The sequence below is a fragment of the Talpa occidentalis genome, unplaced genomic scaffold, assembly GCF_014898055.3.
Source record: "Talpa occidentalis isolate TD23 unplaced genomic scaffold, MPIMG_talOcc4v2.1 talOcc4.7, whole genome shotgun sequence".
Lineage (NCBI taxonomy): Eukaryota > Metazoa > Chordata > Mammalia > Eulipotyphla > Talpidae > Talpa > Talpa occidentalis.
In genome coordinates, this window is record NW_023605083.1 from 19,591,332 (window position 1) to 19,616,993 (window position 25,662).

General features: G+C 36.3%; 1 protein-coding gene across 1 annotated transcript in view; it reads left to right on the plus strand.

Moving 5' to 3' along the window:
- The window catches only part of PTPRD (protein tyrosine phosphatase receptor type D), a 2,089,263-nt gene that overhangs the window by 1,281,658 nt on the left and 781,943 nt on the right, over positions 1-25,662 (plus strand). The window contains exon 9 of the mRNA XM_054689298.1: positions 11,302-11,360. The gene's annotated coding sequence lies outside the window, so the exon portion shown is untranslated. The remainder of the gene's footprint in view (positions 1-11,301; positions 11,361-25,662) is intronic.

Sequence of the window (25,662 nt, forward strand, 5' to 3'; positions counted from 1 at the left end):
TTATCTGTCCAGAGGGGCAAATCAGATACTTTTCATTAAGGTAAAACACTGATTCTGAACACCCTCAACCCAAGAGTATCATAAGATTTCTGCCCAGCTCATTTTCATTTTAAGACCCATGGGTATTTAAGACTAAATTAAACCTAGCTCCATAGTTTTGCTTTTGGGCACATTTCCTTCAGCAACTCTATCCTAGTGATGTACAGAATCCTATGCATCCCAACTTGAGCTACAAAAAATATTTATGAAGAAGAAAGTAACTAAAAGTTTCAACACAAATTTATCAGAGCAAAAAAAAAATAAATTAAATGGCATGGTTCCATATCTCTTGTGTCTATCTTAAAAGATCTTTAACTTCTAAGTGATTCCATGATTACTAAACAATTAAAAAACAAAGCAATTTAAATTTGTTTTACAAAGGGCTTAAACCTCCCCACATGAAAACCAATTTCCAGTAAAATTTTAAATGGGTACTTAGAATATGGTTGAAGAATTATTTAGGATAGGGTTGAAGTAACTAACATGAAGTAACTAACATGAAAAAAAAATGGTAACAGGAAAAGGATGTCAAAGTAGAATGAAATATTAGTTCAGCCGAGAAGAACAATAGTGACCTGTGGAGAAAAGACATGGTGTGTGGTTCTGTGCAATGATGTACTCCATCCAAAGGACTCTAGGAATACACCTGTAGCTGCCAAGTTGGTTCAGTGGCTTTATTACACACTACAGCCAGGAAACTTGGGGATTTTACCAAATGGGTGTTAAGATTTAAGATAACACTTGGAGTTGTGTTAAATGTTTTTGAGGCAAGTGTATGGGAATGGGCCTTTGCTCATTGGGATAACATGCTGCCAGGAAGTGGGGGTAACTCTAAATGTGGTCATCTTCCCCAGAAGGAGGAAAGAATAAGAGTGGTTAAAACTGTAGCTAAGAAAGAAGTAAAAATTCAGTCACTCATATTACTCTGGGTGGGGAATGTTTGGTCACTTTTGATTTTGACAATATTCATTTTTTAAATCTATTTTCAGATATGATTATGGGTTGGTCTTGTTTTTCTTTAGGTCCATCATGTTTAGGTCCATCAGTTGAAATGTAATGTTGTCTGATATTGGTATTCTGTGAAATTGTTTATGTTGATAGAATTCTCAGACTTATCTGTGAGAAGCAGGCCTTAGCAATACCAAGGCATGAAAGACTCCAGAAGACCCACATGTCAGCTGCTGCTTTTCCCTTTCATAGTAGGTACATTTATACAAGGATAAGGAAAAGTACAAGGAAAAAGTTCTTTTATATTATTGAACAGATATTACATACCAGGCTCTATGATTTATGTGCATGAATTAAAAAAAAACTCTATGAATTTAGTACTCTTTAGTAAACATGCTACAATGAGGAAAATAAGGTTTAGAAAAATAAAGTTATATCCTTAATTTATAGCCTATACATAGTAGGAATCATCATCCTAGACCTATATGAGTATAGAGCCGCTATACTTAATCACTCCTTTATAAAGGAAATTGGTCATACATACAACATTAGTACATGAAAATATAAGTTTCCCCATTAAACTATCAGATACATGAAAGCATAAATATATCACATCTTCATTTCTGATTTTTCCAGGTCAACCAGGTCAGTGTCTTGCCTAAATGGTGCTTAATCAATAATGAATGATCAGTAGATGGATGATAAGTAAACTGATAAATGGAATCAAAGTTCATAATTGTTCAGGGTTATGGTTGTTTCGTATACATTCACTCTGTATCCAAGAAAATAAAAGTCTTAAAATATTAGTGATAACAATTACTGACTGTATCTACATGCACCCATTGCATGCATACACATTGCATGTATATTATCTAGTATAATTGTGATATTTTTTTGTAGAAAAAAATTAATGAGGAGAAAAGGAACAGAAATAAAGTGGGACTCCCAGGTCAGTGGAACCAGGCCAGGGAGGGGCAAGGAAGCCCTATCCTTGATAATATTACTTAGCCTTTTAATTGGTAGTAGAGACAAAACAATTTCATTGATTTACTAAAGATAGCTATTTGATGAACTACAGAACCCATCCAAGTGTTTAGAGACCCTATGAAACTCTTGTTCCATATTCCACTTCAGTAATATGCAATATATGTATTATATTGTGAAATACTTTACAAATACTTTTAGAACCACTGTCCCTCTACAGCTCTGAATCCAGCACCCTGATTCAGGAAGTGAAATCAAGCCCATTTAAGTCAGTCGATGAGGTGCTCACAGCCATAGCCTTCATGCATTCCTCTTGTCTATACTTACTAGATAAAACACCTAAATATTTATACAAGTTTACAAGACCAAAAAAGGTTAGGTGCTGTATTGCTCCCCTTTTAAACTAGACTTCAAATAACATAATCATCTATATAATGGGTGATTTTTGTAGATTGTATCTGACCTTCACTAAAGCAATAGTCATGACCTCAATCCATTAATGCAAATAATAGTCATATATATCAGGCTGTGAGTTTTAATTTAGCAAAATTTGTCACCAAAAGATAAAACATTAAAAATGAGCTGTTCACTCATTATTTATTATTAACAAAAGGTCGGTCTCTGGAATTTTATAGTCAGGTCATATGCCTTTAAATAAACATGACAGAGGAATAGAATATTCTGTTGACAGGTAAATGTGAATCAATCTAGTTCCATTCAAAGGAAAATAATCAAGCTCTTTTCAAATAATATAAAATGCAAAATGATTGCCTGTTGTAGAGGAGGGGGCCTTATCAGCTTCTCTTCTCAGAGAAATGATTGCCATATTCTAGCTGGAGGAACATATGCTGCAGCTTATCTTGTGACTTCTCTGCACTCTCCAGTATTTATTAACAGTTGGTTTTCTGTAGTTGCTCTTCTTCCCCTTCTTCCCTCCTCCAGTGTAAATTAGTTTCCCCAAACCTACATCTAGCCTTCATTTTTTTATCAGTTTTACAAAAAAGGATGATTTATGTTATTGGTTTTGAAGTGTCTTTATTTAGATGGTGAGCTTTGGTTTTAGGTAGATATTCAACAGACATTCTTTTTGTTTTATTCTTTGTCTCATCATCTTAATCAAAGGCTCCTGAGACTGAGTCTTTTGTAGGAACAAACAAGAATAAAGGGAAATTATGAATTGTTGCTTCCACAGTATGCATCAGATGCAGTATGCATCAGAAATTCCTGGTGGAATTGAAACAGGGTAGACTTCAAACATTTGAAAACAAATGTTTTGTATTCACCTCTGAAAAACCTTTTAATAACTGAAATCCTGTCTTTCAAATTTCTTATTAGCCTAACAGCTAAGCAGTCTCTCTTTGGGGGCCCAAACTTTATGTATTGTCCAAGTATTATGGAAGAATTTTCAGCATATGATTTTTTTTTATATGAGAGCTGCATTCTTGCTTTATCCTAAATACTTTATAATTTTCTCTTACTTTTTGTTTCTTGGTATATTATATTTAACATGAGCTCTCTGATTTACAGAATAGACACTGTCCTGGATTCTTGATGTTGAGCAGCTATGGGGAAAGTGTAGGTGCCATGCTCTCATTTTTAGATTCAGATGATTCAAAATAGCCTGAAAGTTCCGGTCTCAAGCTGTCCTGTACTCCTTTGATCATGTTTTGATAAGTTTTTTAGAGATAGTACAAGAATTGGGTTAGTGGCTAAAGTAGAAGTCAGCTTATATTGGGGCAATATGAAAATGGTCTAATATAATGCATGTGTCTCCTTCATGTACAAATCCAGTTTTCTGTTATCCATAAAAATCAATGAGATCTAAAATTCTTGTCCAAAATACCTAGTATCTTAAGGACTGACCAATGTTATATGTTTGAATATATCTTACTTACATATAGAAATCCTTGTTTACATTTCTATATTTTTGGCATAAGTATTTGTTTCTAACAACTAAAGTATGGATTTGATCTTATATGACTTTGACTTCATATATACACTTATAAGGTATAACCATATTACAATGCTGCAGTGAATACAATATTGTTTTAAAATGTTGGCTTCAGCCTCAGATTTGGTTATCATAAGACAAATCTGACATAATGTTCTATGTGTTTGCCTTATTATACTTAGATATGAAACACAAAATATTTTATCTATTGCTATGTGACATACTATCCCAAAACATAGCAACTTGAAATAGCATTTTTTAAAAGTATCTCGTAGTCATGGTGGGTCATGCATTAATGTGGTGTACTGGGTGCCTCTGGCTCAGGATCTCTCACAAGACTTCAAAGTATCAGTCAGCCAGGAGTCATTTTAAGGCCCAACTAGAAAGAGAATGCACAGTCAAGCACATTCCTACTTTTGCTCCTGTAGGAATGTCACAAATTATACTCCCTAATATGAAATAGACAGGAGAGAGAGAGGGAGGGAGAGAGAGAATGAACAAGAAGGAAGCCACAATCCATAATCTTTAAAATATAATTTCATAAGCAACATTCAGTCACTTTGCAGGACTTTTTGTTAGAAGCAAGTCTAATACGCAAGTGCACGAAATCAAACAAGTGCATGAAAGACAGAAGAGAGAATTTTTCAGTTTCATTTTTAGAAACTCTATACCACAGTTCACACTTTCACACCCAGTGGTTTATATCCCTCTCACATTAAAAAAAAAAATACTCTACAAAAATTCCCCAAGTCTCATCCTATTTTGGTAAATCAGTACATAGGTTATACCGCAGTAGGATTCCTATAATCATGGCAACTTAAAGCATAGTTTTATCTCTCAGTCATGTTACATGTCCATCACAAGTTGGCAAAGGATTTTTCTCATGTTGTCTTCACACACACTCTAGTGTCAAAAATCACTGGAGTTGGAGGGAAGAACAAATTGATCACTGACTATTAAAGGATCCTATTTGGAAGTGTTATGTATTACTTCTGCTCAAATAGCAAGCCACATTGGTTTCAAGGGCCTATGCCTGAAAAGAATAGACACAGAAATATCAATGAATGACACAAAAGAGTGATATCATGGGTAAAGACATACATTTTATCATTACCTAACTAAGCACATACCAAAATGATTTGGGGCAAAAGTTTGATACATTAATTCATTCCACAAATATTTGCAAAGTGCTATTGCTTACTAGGTTTTTACAAAGTGCTAAGTACTAAAAGCAGAGAGAAAAACAGACCCTACCTTCTGGTTCATCAATATAGTCAGCAAAACATAAGTATATAGGTAATGAAATATAAAAAAAATGATTGCAAAATGACATTTATGACATATTAGAGTCATCTAACAAAGCCTTGAAGAATGAGGAGATCAGAGAAGATATCTGGGAATAGATGAACTTTGGTGACTTTTTATAAATGTTAGAAAAATGCTAACTAAAGAAAGTCAAGAAATAAATGTTTCAGTATTTCTTTAATGAAATGAAATTATCCTGATTGTCTTGTAAGTCAAAATATCTGGTTTATTCTAAAACTGCATTTAACTCCTGTGTTATCCTGATCAAGTAACTGAGCAGCTATCCACCTAGACTTCCTCATCTGTGAAATGAGGTGGTTTAATTAGATGTTGTCCAAGGCCTTTTCCAACTATAAAATTGTATGATTATTCCTGGCTCTAGAGGATTTTTTTCAAAAGCACTTTCTATGGGATAATTATAAAATAATTACCTTATAAAGCAATCACTTGCTAAAACTGTTCACTAAATACCTATGGGAAATTCCCATATTTGAAAATAGTAGAATTGTATTCCCATCCCTTCTGAAACACAATATGTTCAAACTTGATCACAAAAAGAAGATATAGTTCAGCATAGACTGATATAAAATAATTCTTCATGACAAACTACTGTTTGACATTTTTCATCTTTGATCTACAACCCTAGACATTTATCTTTAATCTACAACCCTCGAAATTTCTAATGATACACATTTCTAATGATTTCTAATGACTGTGTGTATGTGTGTGTGTATGTGTGTGTAGTGTCTGTTCATTTGTTTGTAAAATGACTACTAGCCCTGCCCTCCCAAACACACCATTTATTTGGCACAAAAATTCTGTTGCCAGATCGATTTGTATCCTTATCATTCCATAGGACACATATGCTTCATTCAACTTCACAACCTTCCATGGATTCTCTTACATCCAGGGAAAACCCTTGACAGTGACATTCAAGTCTCCACCATTCCAGCACAAATATGAATTTCTTACCAGTCAATTAAATCCTGCAGCAGGGATTTTTCCTTTTCCTGGACTTTCAAAGCAAATACTGACAAAGTATTGTCAAAGATGTCATACAATAGCAATTATATAATTCAGGTGAGTATAATTGCTACTACCACTTAGAAACACAATTTGGCATTATCTACTGAAGTTAAACATATGCATGCCAGATGATCCAGCAATTTCACTTTCATTCTATATGACCTGTGTACCAAAAATATCTACAAGGATATTAATGCAGCATTGGAATCGCTCTAAATTGGAAATAACCTAATGTCCATCAACAACAGAGTAGGTATATAAAGTGTGATATATTCACATGCTATTTGACAAACTGCAAATTAAATGCAATCATTAAGCATGAATTTTAAGTAAAGAAGTCAGACACAAAGTAATATGTAACATATTATATAATGTTCAAAGTAGTTCTGAACTGTAGGGGTAAAAATCAAGATAATGTTTGTTTATCTTTGATGAAGTAGAAATGGGATGAAGGAGTATAAGGTTTCTGTAGCACTAGAAAAATCTTTTGACCTGAATGACAGTTACCCTGGTATTTGATTTTGTATGATTTATTGTTTATGCACTTTTCTGTAAGCACCACCACATACATTAAATTTAAAAGAAACTAATAATAATTCAAAATTATTTGGGCTTCCAAGAAACCCTGCTTTTCATTTAGGGGACCATGAGAAAACACACACACCATCCAAAAAAATTAAAAATAAACAAACTTCTCATTATTTACTGCTGAGAGTGTCAATTGATTTCCCAGTTGGTATACCTTGCCATATGTGATGCAAAATATTTTACTACAGTAATCATAATCATTGTAGAATATTTTTTTACAAATTTACATGTTAGTTGCAAAGTGGTTTAAGGTAAGATTTGTTATTGTCCAGTTAATATAGCTCCGAGGTACTTGACATATTAAAATTCATATGTCTTAGAAAATATATGTATTAGAAAAAAGAGAGGCAGAGAAGAAGGAAAGAAATGTCATGTAGGGTATCTAACATTTTTCACTAAATACGTTTATAAACATACTTTCTTTCTCATCTATTCTAACTTTACACTGTACCATATGCACACAAGAGAAACTTGACGATTTTGCATGATAAGTACCTTTAGGTATTTCAGATGGTGTTTTTCCTGGCCATGTGCATACCTATTGTTGCTTTTCTAGTATAAACTTGGATCTATGAAAATGTGATGATAATGACCAAAGAAAAACATGTGCAAACAATTCTGAATAAAAGAAATGAAAGCCTCCTAATGAAGTTTCTCTAACATGTAATTTTAAACTACTTTAAAGGATCATAGTTGCTTGTGCCAGTGTAGCATGTTTTAAAGTGTCATGCTATTTTGATGATCAGGATTTGGTTTTGGTGCTTTCAAATAGTGTTAGCAGTATAATAAAATTCACTGTGAGTAATTTTTTTATAATTTAAATAGAGTCATAAAATAAATCACACTATACCAAATAAATTAAACTCCAGATTTTCTATTAAAATTCCTTTTTTAGGTTTGAAGAATTTTAATTAAAATATGCCTATTACATATAAAAGAGTCATGAGTCATTATTGGATCTTGGGATTTTCACATTATAGCAGAAGGATGTGATAGTACAGAGATAAAAAATTATAGGGTGGAACTCTGAAGTATTCAAAGTGATTTCTTATGGAGCAGAATGTAAAGTATACAAGATTTTACTCTAACTCCATATCAAAATAAAGTAATGACACTCTTATTTGTGAAACACGTAAAATGGAAGACTTTATGAGATGCTTGTTACTTCTATGGGGGAAAAACTGGGTTTATGACCAAAGTAAATGGAAACTTTCAAAACTCCATATTACCATTTTCCATGAACATCTGTAAATACTATAAAAAGTACCAGGCCAGATTATACGTCACCTTAGACAGTTCCACAATTGAAAGTTACTGACTTTAGTTGTTCCAACTTCCTCAGCCACAACAAATAGTCAGAACTTTGGCAGAAATCTTGAAAAGGAAAGAACCCAAGCCATTGCAACAGCTCTTTTCTAGTTTCGTTCCTTCCCTCACCCACAACAGGCATGTCTAATGATCTGGAATGTACTTTCTTAGCTAAGGCAATTGCAAAAATCCATCCCCCCCTCCCAAGAGAATTCATGACCCATGTTTTTTCCCAATCTTTCAAAAACAGAGCAGACTTGAAACTTTTGAATAATTTGCACCTTTTCCAACTAGGAAGCCCACTTGACCGAAAAATGAAGCATGACTTAGAAAGAATTGAACTTTTTAAAATTTCTGTCTGATGTTAAATATTTTAACAGATCAACAGGTCATTAGTTTGATATATGTACTCAGGAGGGAAAGGTAGTTTTGTGATGGTCTAAAGCTAGAAGAGTTGTTTTCATATCCATAAAAATGATAGGAAATATCTTTGGTAAATCCAGTAGCATTTGCCTGACTCTAAAGTTACAAGTGCTTTACCAAAGTAAATTATATATCTCATTGAGCTATGCACAAATGCATTAAAACTACCATAAAATCTAAACTAAAGCTGCCATTCAGCAGTAATCTAAATGACTTGTGAGACAGAGCATGAGCATTTTTATTTCAGATTGAAAGGCAATTGTATGTCTAACAGAAACAGCATCTTGGTGCTTCAGAAAGAAAGGAATTGCTGACTGTTCTCTGTATTTTCCTTATTTACATAGAATTGAATGTAAAATTAGTATGTATCTAACATGACGTTCTGCCAAATAGGACTAAATTCAAGCAAGTGAATGATAATAAAGAGAAAGATAGGTGAGAATTAGGAAGGGGCCTTTTGGAAGTGGTTTCAAGCAGGTGGTTTGCCAAAAAGAAGTCAGTGCATGTAGTGCTGGTGCCTGAATGAAAGGAGGTGATGTGTCTGCATTAAATACATGGTGGCATGCTGACTGAGACTTGATACTGCTTGTCAGATGTCTGTATTTTTTACCTGAACTTCAAAAGCTATTTCATTGTAGTATGAGAAGAGCAGAAGGTCTTGGGTTCTGTGACTGGTTATTGTTTTGAAAAGGAAAGAAAATTACCTTTCATTTTCTTTCTATTGGTGTTAAATCCCCAGTAGAGGTTGGAAGGACATTCCAAATCACTGTAACTGCAGCAAGGAGATTTTGAGTTTGTAACTTCTGCCTAAGCTGTCCAACTGCTCTCAACATCCTACAAAAAAAAAAAAAAAAAAAAAAAAAAACTGCAAATAGAAGCCTAGAAAAAAACAGTTTAGCAAAAATGTTTCAATGTTTCTACTTGCTTTGAACTCCTAAGCAAAATCAGATTTATCTTTTAAGTATTTACCAAAAGGTGTTTTGAAGTCTGTGCTAAATGAAGCCTTGATTTCCCCTGGCCCCAAAGGGATATCTGTGTTTAGAATAATAATTCCTATGAATTTTGTGGTAATTTTTATTATTTGTATGCAACTTATTTTAAAAAAATGGACAGGATCATCTGATGACATATACTGTGTCAGAGGCTCAACTGAAACTTGAAACAAGAGGAAACCAGCCATGCTAGGCATCCTCTCATTTACAACCTAATGGGGTTGATCACACAAACAGAATTCTCACAGTCTGGATAGGCTAAATACAATAACAAATGCTCAACATTTTAGTGGTATAAAGAACCAAAGTTTAATTCTCATTTACATAAAATTCCAATGCCAATAGAGGTCCCAAGTCAGAATAGGATGATGGATGATTATCTATTTGACAATGTAGTGTAGAATTTATTAGTGAAGTTGAGAGGTGATCCTGAAAACTATAACTGAAGAGCGAACTCTTTACATTTTTATGTCTTTTCTCATATATGTCCACAGGGATTAACCTGTGAATGCAGGACTTTGTATGAGATGGTTGTCAGACTAGGTCTGATAATGACATCTATATCCATCTATATTCCATTGTGAAGAATTCAGTCACATTTTCACATACACCTGCAAGATGTAGCCTGACTTTGTAAAATGAGGAAAGAGAATGGTTTGGTTAACAACTAGCCAGTTTTTGTAACCGAGGCAATACAGTGAGATGTGATATAAGTGAACAGAGCTGTTGGAGCATCTATGGAAATACATCTAAGTAAAACCTGCAGAGTCAGGGTGTAGGGTAAATAAAAAGTATCAGGCTTTTCTGCTCTCCTGCCATTAGAATTGATGGATCTGCAGTCCTGAATGCATGCCTGATTGTGGGCACCTGAAATAGGGTGTGGGCATATGTAGATGGGATTCACCTGTGCTGAGAGACTGGGCTTATAAGGGTGGCGTCACGGGGACGCCAGTAGAGCAGAAGAGTAGAGAGCAGAACCACAAGAACAAAACAAATGGAAGAGCAGAGAACCAGAGAACACCAGAGAGCCCAGAAAGAGTGAAGACTTGCTGGGGGCTGGGAGGCCTGCCAGCCTCCCGGCCCCCCAGCACCCTTGCCTGCTGTGTACCTGGTAAATCCCAATAAAAGCCTGAAAAGCCACTGAGGGCTCCAGGACTCCTCCTTCACCCCATCTGCTCGGATTATAGAGATCCTGCTCCGTGTCCTCCTGCCACTACACAGGGTATGAAGGAAGACTTTCTGCATGAAATGACAACTACCCAGGGAGCTGAAGGAGAATAAGAGTTGGACATATGATAAACAACTGAAAAGAAAGTGGTCTAGAAGGAAGCGCTCAGTTCCAAAAAGAAAAAGAATGGATATTTTGATATGAATTATGTAATTTCAAGAAACAACAAACTAAGCCATTTAGTAGCTTTGATGAAGTAATGGTAAGGAAGCAATTAAGTGTTTTTATGCTATACATGATAGTCTCAGTCCAAAATTTTAATAATAGTCAATATCCATTACTACATTTGGAAAGAAGAGATGTTCATGTTGTTTTTGGCTTTTCATTATTTCAACTAAAGTTTGTTAACACTTAAAACTGATATCAGCTTCTCATGAAACTTCTGATTTTCCACCTCTTTGTTCTCATTCCCCCATTTTAAAAAAGGGGTGACTGAAATAAGGTATATTGAAGACAATTTAGGAATTAAAATATTCTTTTTTTTTTTTTTTTTCATTCTGTCTTACCAGGTTTTGAAGATCTCAAGGCCAGGGACTGTGTCTGAAAATACCGACAGTCATTAACAAAGGTAAGTGTATAACTTAGCTTATAAAAACTCCTGTGTTTCTTGGATCTTAGTGCCTTCTATATTGTTGGTGCTCAACAAATAATTGGTTTGGAAAGATGGGTGGATGAATGGGGAGATGGAATATTCAGGCATTTATGTTCTTTGCACCAGTTGTTCTTACAAAACATATTAAAATTGAGTTGTCTTTTACTCTGACCAGTTTTTCTTTTGTAAATAAAAGGACAACATGGTCCAAAAACAATGGAAAATGTAGGAAATGATCTGTTAAGGAAGGATTTATGTTGCAGTTCTGAATCATGGATGATATCGGTCATGGATGTGTAGGAAATTTAACAATGGGTTAAAGTTGTGGATCAGAGAGGCAGATGCCTATAGATTTAAATGTTTGAATTTAGCTGCTGCTGCTATGAAATTATTAGCCCTTGACAGTCATCTTGCCTGCATAATTTATTTTGGCTCCTCTAAAAGTTATAAAGCTATTTATTGTTAATAAGGGACTAAAGTGATAAAACAAATTAGCTAATAGATAGGTTAGTTTTTTTTTTTTTCTCCTGTGGGACCCTCGCCAGTGGCCGGGGATAGAACTGGTGCTGCAGAGGCTGCGGGCAGCCTCGCAACCCAGTGCTCAACCACTGCGCCACCAGGGAAGGCCCAGGTTAGCATTTTTAAATGGCTAATCTCTGGTAAACAATCACAGGAATCAGATAATGCCTACAGTTCTCAGTATTTGGCAGCAAAAGTTTTGCTATTAACGTAGCTGTGTTACCTTACATACCCTCTATCTAATATATACAATTCATGTATTATAGTTTTTGATAAAAACCTCTACTTTTTTTCCTGCCTATTTTTAATAGTATGTGTAAGGGCAGGATGGCCCTGTGCAGGTTTTCTGACCCAGCAGACCGGGTAAAGGAGGAGTCCTGGAGCCCTCGGTGGCTTTTCAGGCTTTTATTGGGCTTTACCAGGTACACAGCAGGCAGGGATGCTGGGGTGCTGGGAGACTGGCAGGCCTCCCAGCCCCCAGCAAGTCTTCACTATTTCTGGCCTCTCTGGCATTCTCTCTGCTTCTCTACTCTTCTCATGGTTCTGCTCTCTGCTGGCATCTCCATGACGCCACCCTTATAAGCCCAATTTTAGCCCAGGTGAATCCTGTCTACATAGGCCCACACCCTACTCCAGGTGCCCGCCATCAGGCATGCACTCAGGACCTCAAGGATCCATCATCACTCCTAATGGCGGGAGGGCAGAAAAGCCTGATACTTTACCTTACCCTACAGTATGCTTTTAATTTTAAAATGATATTTTAATAATGCCTATGTTCTTTCTGTAGGATATTTGCTCTGTTATTTCATTATTTAAAATTATTACCTAGTATAAAACCCTGATTGTTTTATAAGTTCAAATAATTGCTCTTTCTTTTTTTTTAAGATTCATTTATTTATTTATTTATTTATTTATTTATTTATTTATTTATAAAAGCACTGGGTACAGTCAGAAGTGCGGGAGGGTGAGAGAATTCACCAGAGACAAAGCAGGGAGCAGAGCAGGCAGAGGGACCAAAGTACACTGCTGAAGGGAGCAGTGGACGGCAGAAGAGGTCTGCGCGCCATGTGGGACCCTCCTCCGGTGGCCGGGGAGCAGCCGGGGATCGAACCGGGGCTGCAGAGGCTGCAGGCAGCTTCACAACCCAGTGCTCAACTGCTGTGCCACCGGGGAGGCCCTAATTGCTCTTTCTAAATACAAATTTTATAGTGTTCACAAAGTTTAAAGGTCTTAAGCATTTCACCTACTCTCATCTAAAAATTTTGCATACCTTACTTAAAGAATACCACCTGTTATCCTGATTTCTAGGGTGATAATTCTTAAGACTCTAAGAAAATAGAAGATAGATAGATGGATAGATATGTAGGCAGGTAGGTAGGTAAACAGCCAGATATAAAAGGGATACAGGTATCTCTCGGAAACCAAAAATACCATTGAAGTAAAATAAGATTCAAATTAGACAAGAAAGGCGGAGACAATAGTAAAGTATTTTAGGCTGTTAACCTGTTTTCCATTCAGTTCCTCATTGTTTCTCTTTTCTATATTAATATTTAGCTCACCTGAGTCATAAAGGTTTCTTGCATACCCTTGATTAAAATAATGCTATCATCTTCTGAACTCGTGTGTCTTTGTTCTTGACTCTCATGATAGTAATGATTATGTTTTATGATTCAGCAATTTGTATGGAATCAGTTCCCATTTTCTGAGTATATTATGCTCCAGAGTTCATTTAAAAACCAGTTGTTTGGGAATACAAAGTATTTATTCCCATAGAAGAAGTAGTATAAGTGGATGTTCTTATTTTCATTTAGGTTCTATTTCTGTGTGATCTAGCACTAAATAGAAATATTTCAAATATATTGTTTTTATGACATTGCTCCTTCAGGACAAATCAATTGTATTTTAAGGGACAAATTGCATAGACTCTGAAACTGACTTTCCTGAATCCTCTGCCACTCACTAGCTGTTTAATCTGAAGCAAATTCAAAGTTTGTGTGTCTCTAAAATGGAGATAGTAATAGTACCGACTTTTGCTGGCCATTACAAAGGTTAAGTGAATTTGTATATGAAAAGTGCTTTAAAATAATACTGGACATATTAGAGAGTATGTAGTCTATAGGTGTATCATTATCCTTTTCGTATTTTCAGTTTCAGAAATTTACCTGTTCATGTACAGACATGTTTGAGTGGATATATGCAATGCCTTTTAGAGTTCTAGAAACAGGATGCCAGAATATAGAACAGTCTTTCACAGTTAGAAAGAACATAACTACCTCTTCTGTAAAAAGCAAAACAAATATTTCTTTTTTTTTTTTTTATGTTTATTTTTTTATTTATTTTTTTTTAAATATTAAATTTTATTTTTATATTCCCCCATACAATTGCAAACGCCCCATTCTGACCCCAATCCTTCCCCTCCCGCCCCCCACCCCCCAAAAAGTGTCTCTGGTTCATAGTTTTTGGTTGATTTTGATTTTCACTTTCTTATATTCAATTTCCTGGTCCCTTATTTAAGTTTTCTAGATTCCTGCTATGAGTGAGACCATCCGGTATTTTTCTTTTTCTTTTTGGCTTATTTCGCTGAGCATGATCCCTTCCAGTGCCATCCATGTTGCTGCAAATTGCATGTGTTTATCTTTTTTGAATGCTGAGTAATATTCCATGGTATATATGTACCACATCTTCTTGATCCAGTCATCTATTTTTGGGCATTTGGGTTGTTTCCAAAGCTTAGCTATTGTAAACAGTGCTGCTATAAACATAGGAGTGCAGGTGCTCTTTGGAATTGATGTTTCTGTGTCCCTTGGGTAAATACCTAGGAGTGGAATTGCTGGATCATATGGAAGCTCTATGTTTAGTAGGTCCAGAAATCTCCACACAGCTCTCCATAGTGGTTGGACCAGTTTGCACTCCCACCAACAGTGCACAAGAGTTCCTTTTTCTCCACATCCTCGCCAACATTTGTTGTTGCTAGTTTTTTTAATATGTGCCATTCTCACTGGTGTGAGATGGTATCTCATGGTAGTTTTGATTTGCATTTCCCTGATTACAAGTGATGTTGAACATTTTTTCATATGTCTGTTGGCCATTTGCATTTCCTCTTCAGAGAAGTTTCTTTTTAGCTCTTCTGCCCATTTTTTGACTGGATTATTTTCTTTGTTGTTGCTGAGTCTCATCAGCTCTTTGCAGATTTTTGTGATCAGTCCTTTATCATTAGTGTTGGGTGCAAAAATGTTCTCCCAGTCGGTGGGGTTTCTCTTTGTTTTTGTTATTGTCTCTTTTGCTGTGCAGAAGCTCTTTAATTTGATGTAGTCCCAGCTGTTTATCTTTCTCTTCACTATCACTGCTTTGGGTGATGTGTCTGTAAAGATGTCTTTGATGTGCAAATCCCGTAGTGTTTCGCCTATATTTCCTTCTATGTATTTTATGGTTTCAGGTCTTATGTCTAGTTCTTTAATCCATTTTGAGTTGATTTTTGTGTATGGTGTGAGGTAGTGGTCAAGCTTCATTCTTTTGCATGTAGCGACCCAGTTTTCCCAGCACCATTTATTGAACAAACTTTCTTTGCTCCAATGCATAGTCTTTGCTCCTTTGTCAAAGATTAGTTGACCATAAATCTGTGGGTTTATTTCTGGATTTTCTATTCGATTCCATTGGTCTGTATGTCTGTTCTTGTTCCAATACCATGCAGTTTTGATGATTATGGCTTTGTAGTATAGTTTGAAGTCTGGGAGTGTGATGCCTCCATTTCCTTCTTTTTTTTTCAGTAGAGCTTTGGCTATTCGGGGTTTTTTGTGATTCCATATGAATTTCATCAATAATTGTTCTATTTCTTTGAAGAATGCCATTGAGATTTTGATTGGAATAGCATTGAATCTGTATATTGCTTTTGGAAGGATGGACATTTTAATAATGTTTATTCTTCCAATCCATGAGCAGGGGATGTCTTTCCATTTCTTTGTGTCTTCTTCTATTTCTTTTAACAGTGTTTTATAGTTTTCTTTGTATAGGTCCTTTACCTCTTTTGTTAGATTTATTCCCAAATATTTGATTTTTTTTGTTTCGATAATAAAAGGGGTGGTTTTTTTGATTTCTTCTTCTTCAGATTTATTGTTTGTGTATAGGAAGGCTACTGACTTTTGCGTGTTGATTTTGTATCCTGCCACTTTACTGAATTGATTGATGAGTTGAATTAGTTTTTCTGTGGAGATTTTGGGGTTCTCTATGTATATTATCATATCATCTGCAAATAGTGATAGTTTGACTTCTTCTTTTCCTATTTGGATTCCTTGGATGTCTTTCTCTTGTCTTATTGCTCTGGCTAGGACTTCCAGTATTATATTGAAAAGCAGTGGTGAGAGTGGACATCCTTGTCTTGTTCCAGATCTTAATGGAATTGCTTTCAGCTTTTCACCATTGAGAATGATACTGGCTGTTGGCTTGTCATAGATGGCCTTTATGATGTTGAGGTATGTTCCTTGTATCCCAAGAACTTCAAGGGCTTTTATCATGAATGGGTGTTGCACTTTGTCGAAAGCTTTCTCAGCATCTATTGATATTATCATATGGTTTTTATATTTCTTTTTGTTGATGTGTTGGATAAAGTTGATTGATTTTCGGATGTTAAACCATCCTTGTGCCCCTGGAATGAATCCAACTTGGTCGTGGTGAATTATCTTATGGATACATTGTTGGATTCTGATAGCTAAAATTTTATTGAGGATTTTTGCATCAGTGTTCATTAGGGAGATTGGCCTATAGTTTTCCTTTTTTGTGTTGTCCTTATTCGGTTTTGGTATTAGTGTAATATTGGCTTCATAGAACGTGTTTGGTATTGTCCCTTCCTTCTCAATTTTTTGGAAGAGTTTGTGAAGGATAGGCACTAATTCGTCTCTGAATGTTTGGTAGAATTCATTTGTAAATCCATCAGGTCCTGGGCTTTTGTTTTTGGGGAGGTTTTTAATTACCATTTCAATTTCGCTGCTTGTAATTGGTCTGTTTAGGTGTTCTATTTCTTCTTTATCTAGCTTTGGGTGATTGTAGAGTTGTAGGAATTTGTCCATCTCCTCTAGATTGTTGAACTTGTTTCCATATAACTGTTCATAGTAGTTACTGATTATTCTTTTGATTTCTGCTGTGTCCGTTGTGATTTCTCCTCTTTCATTTATGATCCTGTGTATTTGTGCTTTCTCCCTTTTTTCCTTTGTGAGCCTGGCTAGGGGTTTGTCTATTTTATTTATTTTTTCAAAGAACCAGCTCTTGGTTTCATTGATCTTTTGGATTGTTTTTTTAGTTTCAATTTCATTTATTTCTGCTTTGTTTTTATTATTTCTTTTCTTCTACTGGTTCTGGGTTTTTTTGTTGTTCTTTTTCTAGATCTTTGAGCTTCGAGATTAGGTTGTTTCTTTGAGTTCTTTCTTGTTTTTTGATGTGAGCTTCTATTGCTATATATTTTCCTCTTATTACTGCTTTTGCTGCATCCCATACATTTAGGATATTGGTGTCCTCCTTGTCATTCAATTCAAAGAATTTTTTAATTTCTTCTTTGATCTCCTCGTTAGTCCAGTGGTCTTCCAGTAGTGTGGCTTTTAATCTCCATGAGGTAGGATAGTTCCTTGCCTTCTTTTTATGATTTATTTCTAGTTTGATGCCTTCGTGGTCAGAAAAGATGGTTGGTATGATTTCAATCTTGGTGTATCTGTTGATGTTTGTCTTGTGCCCCAGTATGTGATCGATCCTGGAGAATGATCCGTGTGCGCTTGAGAAAAATGTGTACTCTGTTTTTTTTGGGTTTAGTGTTCTATAGATGTCTGTTAAGCCCAATGCTCTAGGTCCTTATTTAGAGCTTTAGTTTCTTTACTTATTTTTTGTCTTGTTGATCTATCCATTGTTGATAGTGGTGTGTTGAAGTCTCCCACTACATATGTGTTTTCTCTGATGTCTGTTTTCAGAGAGGACAACAGTTGTCTGATATATTTTGGTGCTCTTTCGTTTGGTGAGTATATGTTAATGAGTGTTATTTCTTCTTGAAGTATTGTCCCCTTAATCATAATGTAGTGACCATTGGGGTCTCTTTTTATCTTTTTGAGTTTGAAGTCTGTTTTATCTGATATAAGTATAGCTGTTCCTGCTTTCTTTTTTGGCCCATTTGCTTGTAGGATTGTTTTCTATCCTTTGACTTTGAGCCTATTTTTATCTTTTGTAGCTAAATGTGTTTCCTGGAGACAGCGAAAGGTTGGGTTTTGTTTCTTAATCCAGGCTGCAACTCTGTGTCTTTTTATTGAAGAGTTTAGTCCATTTACATTTAGAGTTAATATTGATATGTTAGCATCTGTATTTGCCATTATGTTTGTCTTTCCTTTGATTTTATTTATTCTTTTAATAACTTTTTTTTTTTTTTGGTCTTCTTTCGTTGTTATTCGTCCCTCTGAGGTTCTGGCTTTAGGATTCCTTGTAGTATTTTTTGGAGTGGGGGTTTAGTCGCAATGAAATTCCGGAGTTTCTCTTTGTCTGGGAAGGTCCATATTCTTTCTTCATGGAGGAAAGAGAGCTTTGCGGGATAGAGTATTCTTGGTTGGCATCTGTTTTCTTGGAGTCTGTTGACTATGTCCCTCCACTCTCTCCTTGCCCGTAGTGTTTCTTCAGAGAAGTCTGATGTCAGCCTGATTGGTTTTCCTTTGAATGTTATCTGTTTCTTCCCTCTTGTCAGCTTCATTATTTTTTCCTTGTCCTGGATTCTTGGGAGCTTTACTATTATGTGTCTTGCTGTGTTTTTCCTTTCGTCGTGGAAGTTTGGTGTTCTTCTTGCTTCTTGTATATCAATTTTCAGCTCCTTCTTCTCATTTGGGAAGTTCTCTTCAATTATATCCATGAATATTTTCTCTGTTCCTACATCTCTCTCCTCTCCTTCTGGAATTCCTATAACTCTTATATTTCCTTTCCTCATGGAGTCAGATAGTTCCCGAAGTCTTTCTTCATTCTTTTTCCTTCGTACTTCTCTTTCCTTTTCTGTTTTGGTTCTTTTTATTTCTGTGTCTTCAAGATTACTTATTCGTTCTTCCATTTCATCTATTCTGCTTTCATTGCTTTTCCCAGAGTTCTTTAGTTCCTCCATTAATTCTTTGATCTCCTGCATTTCTCTTACTTCCCTCTTTAGGGACTCAATTTCCTTCTTCTGATCTATCACTTTTTTAATCATGGCAATTTTAAATTCTCTTTCTGGAAGGCTCAGAAGTTCTTCCAAGTTGCTGTCGTTGCAATCTGGGGAGTGGTTTTCTTTTTGTGGTGTGCTTCTTTCCTGAGGAGTTGTTAGGTTGCGTGTGGTTCTTCTACTCCCTACTGTCTGTTTTCTAATTTGTCGTATGCGTTGGGACACTGTGTTGCTCGGACTGACTGACATCTTGGGTGAACTTCTCCGCTCCCCTCTGGCTCTTCCAGGAGCCATCTCTGTCTTCTGGGGGAGCTTTCTGCTGGTTTTAGGCAGTTTTTACTGAAGAAATGTCCCTGTTCTCAAATGGCGAAGCGGGATGCAGTCCCTGCGCCTCCGGTTTCAGGCACACTCTTCTGCGCACCCGGTCTGCCCCGGACGTGGGTGCCTGCTCCCTCTGTGGGCTCAGACTGCTGGTCGGAAGGGGCCTGGCGTGGAATAACTTCCCGGCTGGCCACTGGGTCCTCCAGAAACCTTCTGCCCTTTTCAAGCAGTCTTAAGAAATGTCCTGTTTTATAGGGTGTTAGTGACTTTTTTTTTTCCTGGTCGCTAGGTGGCACCAGAGATCTCTCCTATTGGCCTTGGGGTGCTGTTTTTCGCCTCCCCCCACCCCGTGGGACAGAGAACAGAGCGGGAATGGTAGGGTACACCTCAACAGCTTTGGGGTGCTGTGTCTGCCTTGTGCCCCACCGTCGTGGAGAAACCACGCCCCGAATTTTCGTGCCCCGGCTCTCAGTTCAAAGCCCTCAGTTCCAGGATGCGGGCTGTAGCCCAGTTCAGTGGCGCGGGAATGGCGCCTTTTGCACCCCGCTCCCGTGCCTGGGCGCCTGGTTCCTGCTCACACAGGGAGGGACCTTCACCTCAGTGAGGACCTCCGTGCGTCTCCCCGCAAGCCTAGGTCGTCTCCCCGCAAGCCTAGGTCGCAGGCGCGGGGACCTGGGCAGCCTCGATCCAGGTCTGCACTTGCTTTTCAAGCGCGCCGAGTGCGCCCGCCGCGTTTCCACGCCAGCTTACCGGCAGCCCGGGCTGTGTGCGCGTCTCCCGGGGTCTTTGTTCTTCTCTAATGGCGCCCGGAGCCTTTCGCTCACCGCCGCGGCAGATCCTGCAGGGTTCGCCTCAGCTCCCGTTCACGGGGTGTGGTGGCTGCAATAGTTCCTTTCCACTCACAGTCCCGCTTGCTGCCTCGTTTGTTCTTGTGGGCAGTTTTGGTTTGTTGTTTCCTCCTCTCTGCGGTCGGAGAGTGCCGCCTCTGTGGGCGGGGGAGGGGAGCAGGGTTCTGAGCTTCCCTCCCTTCTGGTCCTCTTTTATGGCCACTTTCTTCTTCGGGCAGTTCGCTGGCGTCACCCGTTTATCTTCCGTGTCCCAGTTGTCACTGGGACCTGCTGCTTTTCCTCCCTATTCACTTTTTTTAATGGGAGATCTTACTCGCAGCGTCTCCTCGCCGCCATGTTGCTCCGCCCCTTCTTTCTCTCAACAAATATTTCTTTTGGGTACTAGTATTTGCAAAATGAGGAACAATAGGATCAACATACTATAGTTATTTTATTTCATCATAAATAAAATGGAGTGAAAAATAATGGTGGTTAATATTAATACTATTTATTGAGCCCTAAGGAAATGCAAAGCATAAGGTGGAGGACTCTGATGTTATCCTCATGTCCTTGTAAAATATATGAAGAATCTGGTGGTCAAGGATGCAAAGGTCTCTCACAGCTGATGAGAGTTAGAGCAAGAATTGGCCTCACTATGCAATATTTCCACTCTACCAAAGGTAATTTTCCAGACAGGGCCAAAAATATTCTTCAGAATAATATATACATTAGTATATTCCAATGTCTTCTTAGGGGCTGTTCTGCCACTAAACAAATAAACCAAGTTATTTCTAATCCTGTCTCCTCCTCTATGTCTACAAAAATATCAGAAGACATTTTACTGCATAATTAGGTGAAATCAGTACACTATATTTAGGGCATTATATTTTATCAGTAATTGCCCAATTGTCTTCCCCATTTATATAAGAGCACCAGCTCACTGGCATTGTTTCTGTAGGGCACTGAGTAGAAATTTTTCTTTTCCTTTGTAGTCCAATAATATTAACCTTAAATGCATACAAAATAATGAACATATTATAAAATATTGAACTTTTTAGTCTTGTCAGAGATGTATTCTTATTAAATATATTCTTTATTATCCATTCAATGTATTTAACCTTTATGTTTATATGTACATTATATGCAAAGCACATTGTACACATGTTTAATTTACTCTTCATAGTAAACCCATAAGGTCTATATTTTACCTATTTCCATGTTATGATGGAAAGGGGAAAACTAGAGAAACTAAACATCTTGCTCAAAGTCAAACAAGTAGCAATAGTACCAAAATTTGAACCCAGGTAGAACTCAACCCCAGGAAAACAATTGTCACTATGTTTTAAGCTAACCCTTGATTGTTTTCAGTTGAACCCACACTATAACTAGATGGTGAAAGTGTGAGGCGACCACTCTCATGTCAGTTCCCACTTAAGTATCTATGTTAGAAATATGAAAAGTATGTCTGTGATGTGTTACTCATCTTTGTATTCCTCACAAGACGTAAAAGTCACTGGACACCATGCACATTTAATGAACAAATGAGTCAGGGCATCATGGGGCATTTCAAGTACTGTTAATGATGAATATCCTAATCCTTAATTAAAGGTTCAAAATTTGAATTAGGGATGTTAACAAAGTTTCTTCAATTTGGTTAAATGAACTTTCTTCTCCATGTATTGTCAGTGTCACTTTTCATAATTGGATCAAGCTAATGCTGAAAAATCTCTTAAAATGGTCACAAAATTCAGACATTTTAAGAGTTTTTTTTAGCATTAGCTTGATCCACACATTTTGCTTACTTTGGCAAGTGCAATTTAGTTTCTTGTGAATGGCAACATTTGATTATGTCTTGCAGTGTCTTGTTTTAGACAAGGACCAATCCAATGCCTATAAATATTTTCATAGTTATAAGTAACCTGGGATTTGAGTTAATTCTTAAGATTTCACCAATTAAGGAAGCCAGAAATATTAGGATTTCTTTAGGCAATATTAAGAATTGTTTAGAAAGTTCTAACCAGCACTATTTTGAAAAATAACCCAGGTCTGTTAACTAAGGCATCCATTAAGTGACCCTAATTTCAGTTATTTTTAGTAAGGAAGTAATTAACATTGTACATAGTGGGAACACATTCAGGTCTCTATTTGAGGTGTTTTATTACAGTATTAATTTGAATCACAGGTAAAGAACATGCTAATCTAATTAAGTGAAGGTTAATTGTAAATTCTGAGTATATAACAAGGAAAAGAAAGCTCAGCAGGATGTCCTCTGGGCATTCAGAGTTACATTTATTCACACAAGGGTAGTAACCAAAACTTTCATATATATATAGCACTTACAAGAATGACTTACCAAAATGATTTCCTAGCACATCAGTGCATAATCTTGTGTTTTATATGGGCATTGATTGAATGCTTTCCAGCTCAAAAAGTCTATAATTGTAACGTTTCTTCACTATGACTAGAATAGATTTTGATTCAATATGTCCACATTTATTTGGTTAGAGAACATTAGGACTAAAATAGTCCTTAAATATCCCTGGCCATGTTTCATACATGAAAATTTAGACCCAGAGAATGTCCATCCCAATATCCAAAAGATATCTTATAGTATATCTGAGACTAAGGTAATTTTTACTCTGCATTCTAAATCATATTTCCTTTAATTAAAAAAAAAAAGGAACCTCCCTGGTGGCGCCTGCTGCTCCCCTCAGCAGTGTACTTCAGTCAGTCTGCCTCTCACCTTCCTGCATCTCTGGCCTTTACCCCAGCTCTTGTATGCATAAATAAATAAATCTTCAGGGCCTCTCTGGTGGCACAAGGGGTTAAGCACTGCACTATGAAGCAATCCGCAGCCTCTGCAGCACAAGTTTGATCCCTGGCCAGCCAGGGAGAAACCCACATGGCGAAGCAGACCTCTCCTGTCTCACCCGTTGCTCCCCTCAGCAGTGTATTTCAGTCAGTCTGCCTGTTCTGCTCCCCACTCTGTCTCTGTTGAATCCTCTCACCCCCCGCATCTCTGGCCTGTACCCCAGCTCTTGTATGCATAAATAAATCTTTAAAAATAAATACATAAATCTTTAAAAAAAGAAAAAGAAAAAGACATAAAGACTGCAGAAGTTCATATAGTTTATTTCTCTACTTCTTTTCAGTAGGAAACTGGCACACAGTCAGTCTCAGAATAAAGCTATGCATAAGCCTCATTTGTTATTTAATTATATAGCTTGAATTGCAAGAAAATTCTTCCTTCTATTGATTCATAATCTATCTCCCTCTATGTTATCACTTAATCTCTTATTTTCTATACAAATATCCATAGCTCCTTCAGCCACTGCTTTTTTGACATGAATTTCAGATATTTCATCTTCTGATTTCACCTCTAAGTCCACTAATCAAAAGTTTCATGCTTTTGGTTGATACCTAGAATTAAACTCAATGTGATAAATGTTATCTGTAGGCCACTGTAATTACATGAAAAGATTATTATCTCTTGATCCGACCAATGGACTGCACTTTTGGCTTTTTAAATTAACTGTGTTTTGTAGTTTTAGGTGTCCTTATGAGACAACAAAATGTCAAAGTGCATTTTTCACATCAACTATTATAAATAGCAACATACTGTTATTTTTAGGTTTTCATTAATTTCACAAAAAAATATAATCTCTTAAAGTTAAACATTCTCAGTAATATAATATTGCATCCCAAAGAAAACATACTGATTCTTTAATTGCTTTATTTTTTAAGTCTTAAGTCAAGATTGACAGGTTTACTATATATTTGCTATCATCATCCCTGAAATCTAAAATAACACCAGTTTGCATTGGGTTACTCAAGGAAGTCATGATAATGAAAAGTAAAGTGAGTCTAATTTGAGTTCATAATGATGTAAAAATACAACAAATAGTATAAAATAAATTATAAGATAGTATGTCATGTGCATTAATTTCTAGTTTATTTTCTCCATAAAAAATGCTATAAATTAATCAGCATAATGTGAAAATCCTCCACCTTAGTTATGGTCAGCACTCATCAATTCTAGAAATAGAAATAGAAGCTAAAATTTAGTTTCCCTCAATTTTGCCATATACTTTAAACTGCTCTTAAAACTTAAGTCATATTTAAAATTAAAATCCTGCCTTACAAAAATAGTATTTTTTAAAAAATCTTGAGGGTTTCAGAACTACATGTTATATATACAGATATAAAATATGTCTATGTACTAAGATATATTTGGTATATAAATTAATAAAAATGTGGAATGATATAATACATTCATAAAATATATATTTAATTGACATATATATTAAAATAACAATAGCATATCTTTTAATCTGTCTAGACTTATTTTAGTGATCAAGTGGAAATCACTGGCCACATCCAAATTTCTTAAGAAATGGCCAGGAAGCATTAATAATCCCTAATAAAGAAGTTAGGAGAAACTGAATGTTTCTTAAGGGGTGAATAGAGCTATAGATAGAAGTTTTCTTTCCTCCAAGGAAAAACCTTATTTGGTCAAGGGAATATTGAAATTTTAGGAGTTTTGAGGTAAGAGGTAACTTTTGAGTAAAACCAAAAAAGTAAAGGAGTTGGTGATGTAACTATTCGAGGCAGATCATTCTGAATAGAAGAAATATGTACAAAGGCCATGAGGAGGATATTTAACTTTAGTCAGGAAGGATAGAAAGCTCATGAGGCTAGAGTGCCCAATTAAGGAGATACAGGAAGAAAATATTTTTGAAAGATGACCCTTTTAGGTCCTACTAAGAACTTTGACTTTAATTCTATGTGAGTTTATATTTCACTGAAAGTTTTCAGCAGAAATCTAGCATAATAACCCATGTATTTTAAGATGATCATTCAGACTTCGGAGTTGAGAACTGAGTTGGGCAAAGACAATGGCAAGTATGTTAAGACAGTCTATTGCAATAATGCATGCTAGAAATGGACTAAGTTAAGATTTTTGGACTAAGATACCTGATTGGCTTATGGACAGGCATTGACTTGAAGGTAAAGCTACCTAGATTTGCAGACAAACCAGTCAGGTGTGGAATATGGGAGAGGTCATGATAGACACTGATTGGAAGAATCAAGTAACTGTTTATGTATCAAATTGTTCTCTATTGACCAGGTAACATTATTGGGGATGAGACAGACATAGTACATTCAGATAGACAACTAAACAATTGCAAGAGAGTGTAAGTATTCCCCCAACATGGGAAGCACAAGTGATTGTAATACAGTTACTTAATCTTGTCCAAATAGGTGAGTATGGTTTCTCCATAAATGAAAATGTGCCTCAGTCTAAAGGTGACTCAGATTTATTTAGGTGAGGAGAGAGAATAGGTAGGAGGGGAAAACTAGGTAGACTTATGTGTGGGACCACTGGCATTTTAAATTTCTACTATCTTCTTAATGACTTGATTGTTCTATCTCTTTAAGGATTCTTACCTATTTCTTGCCT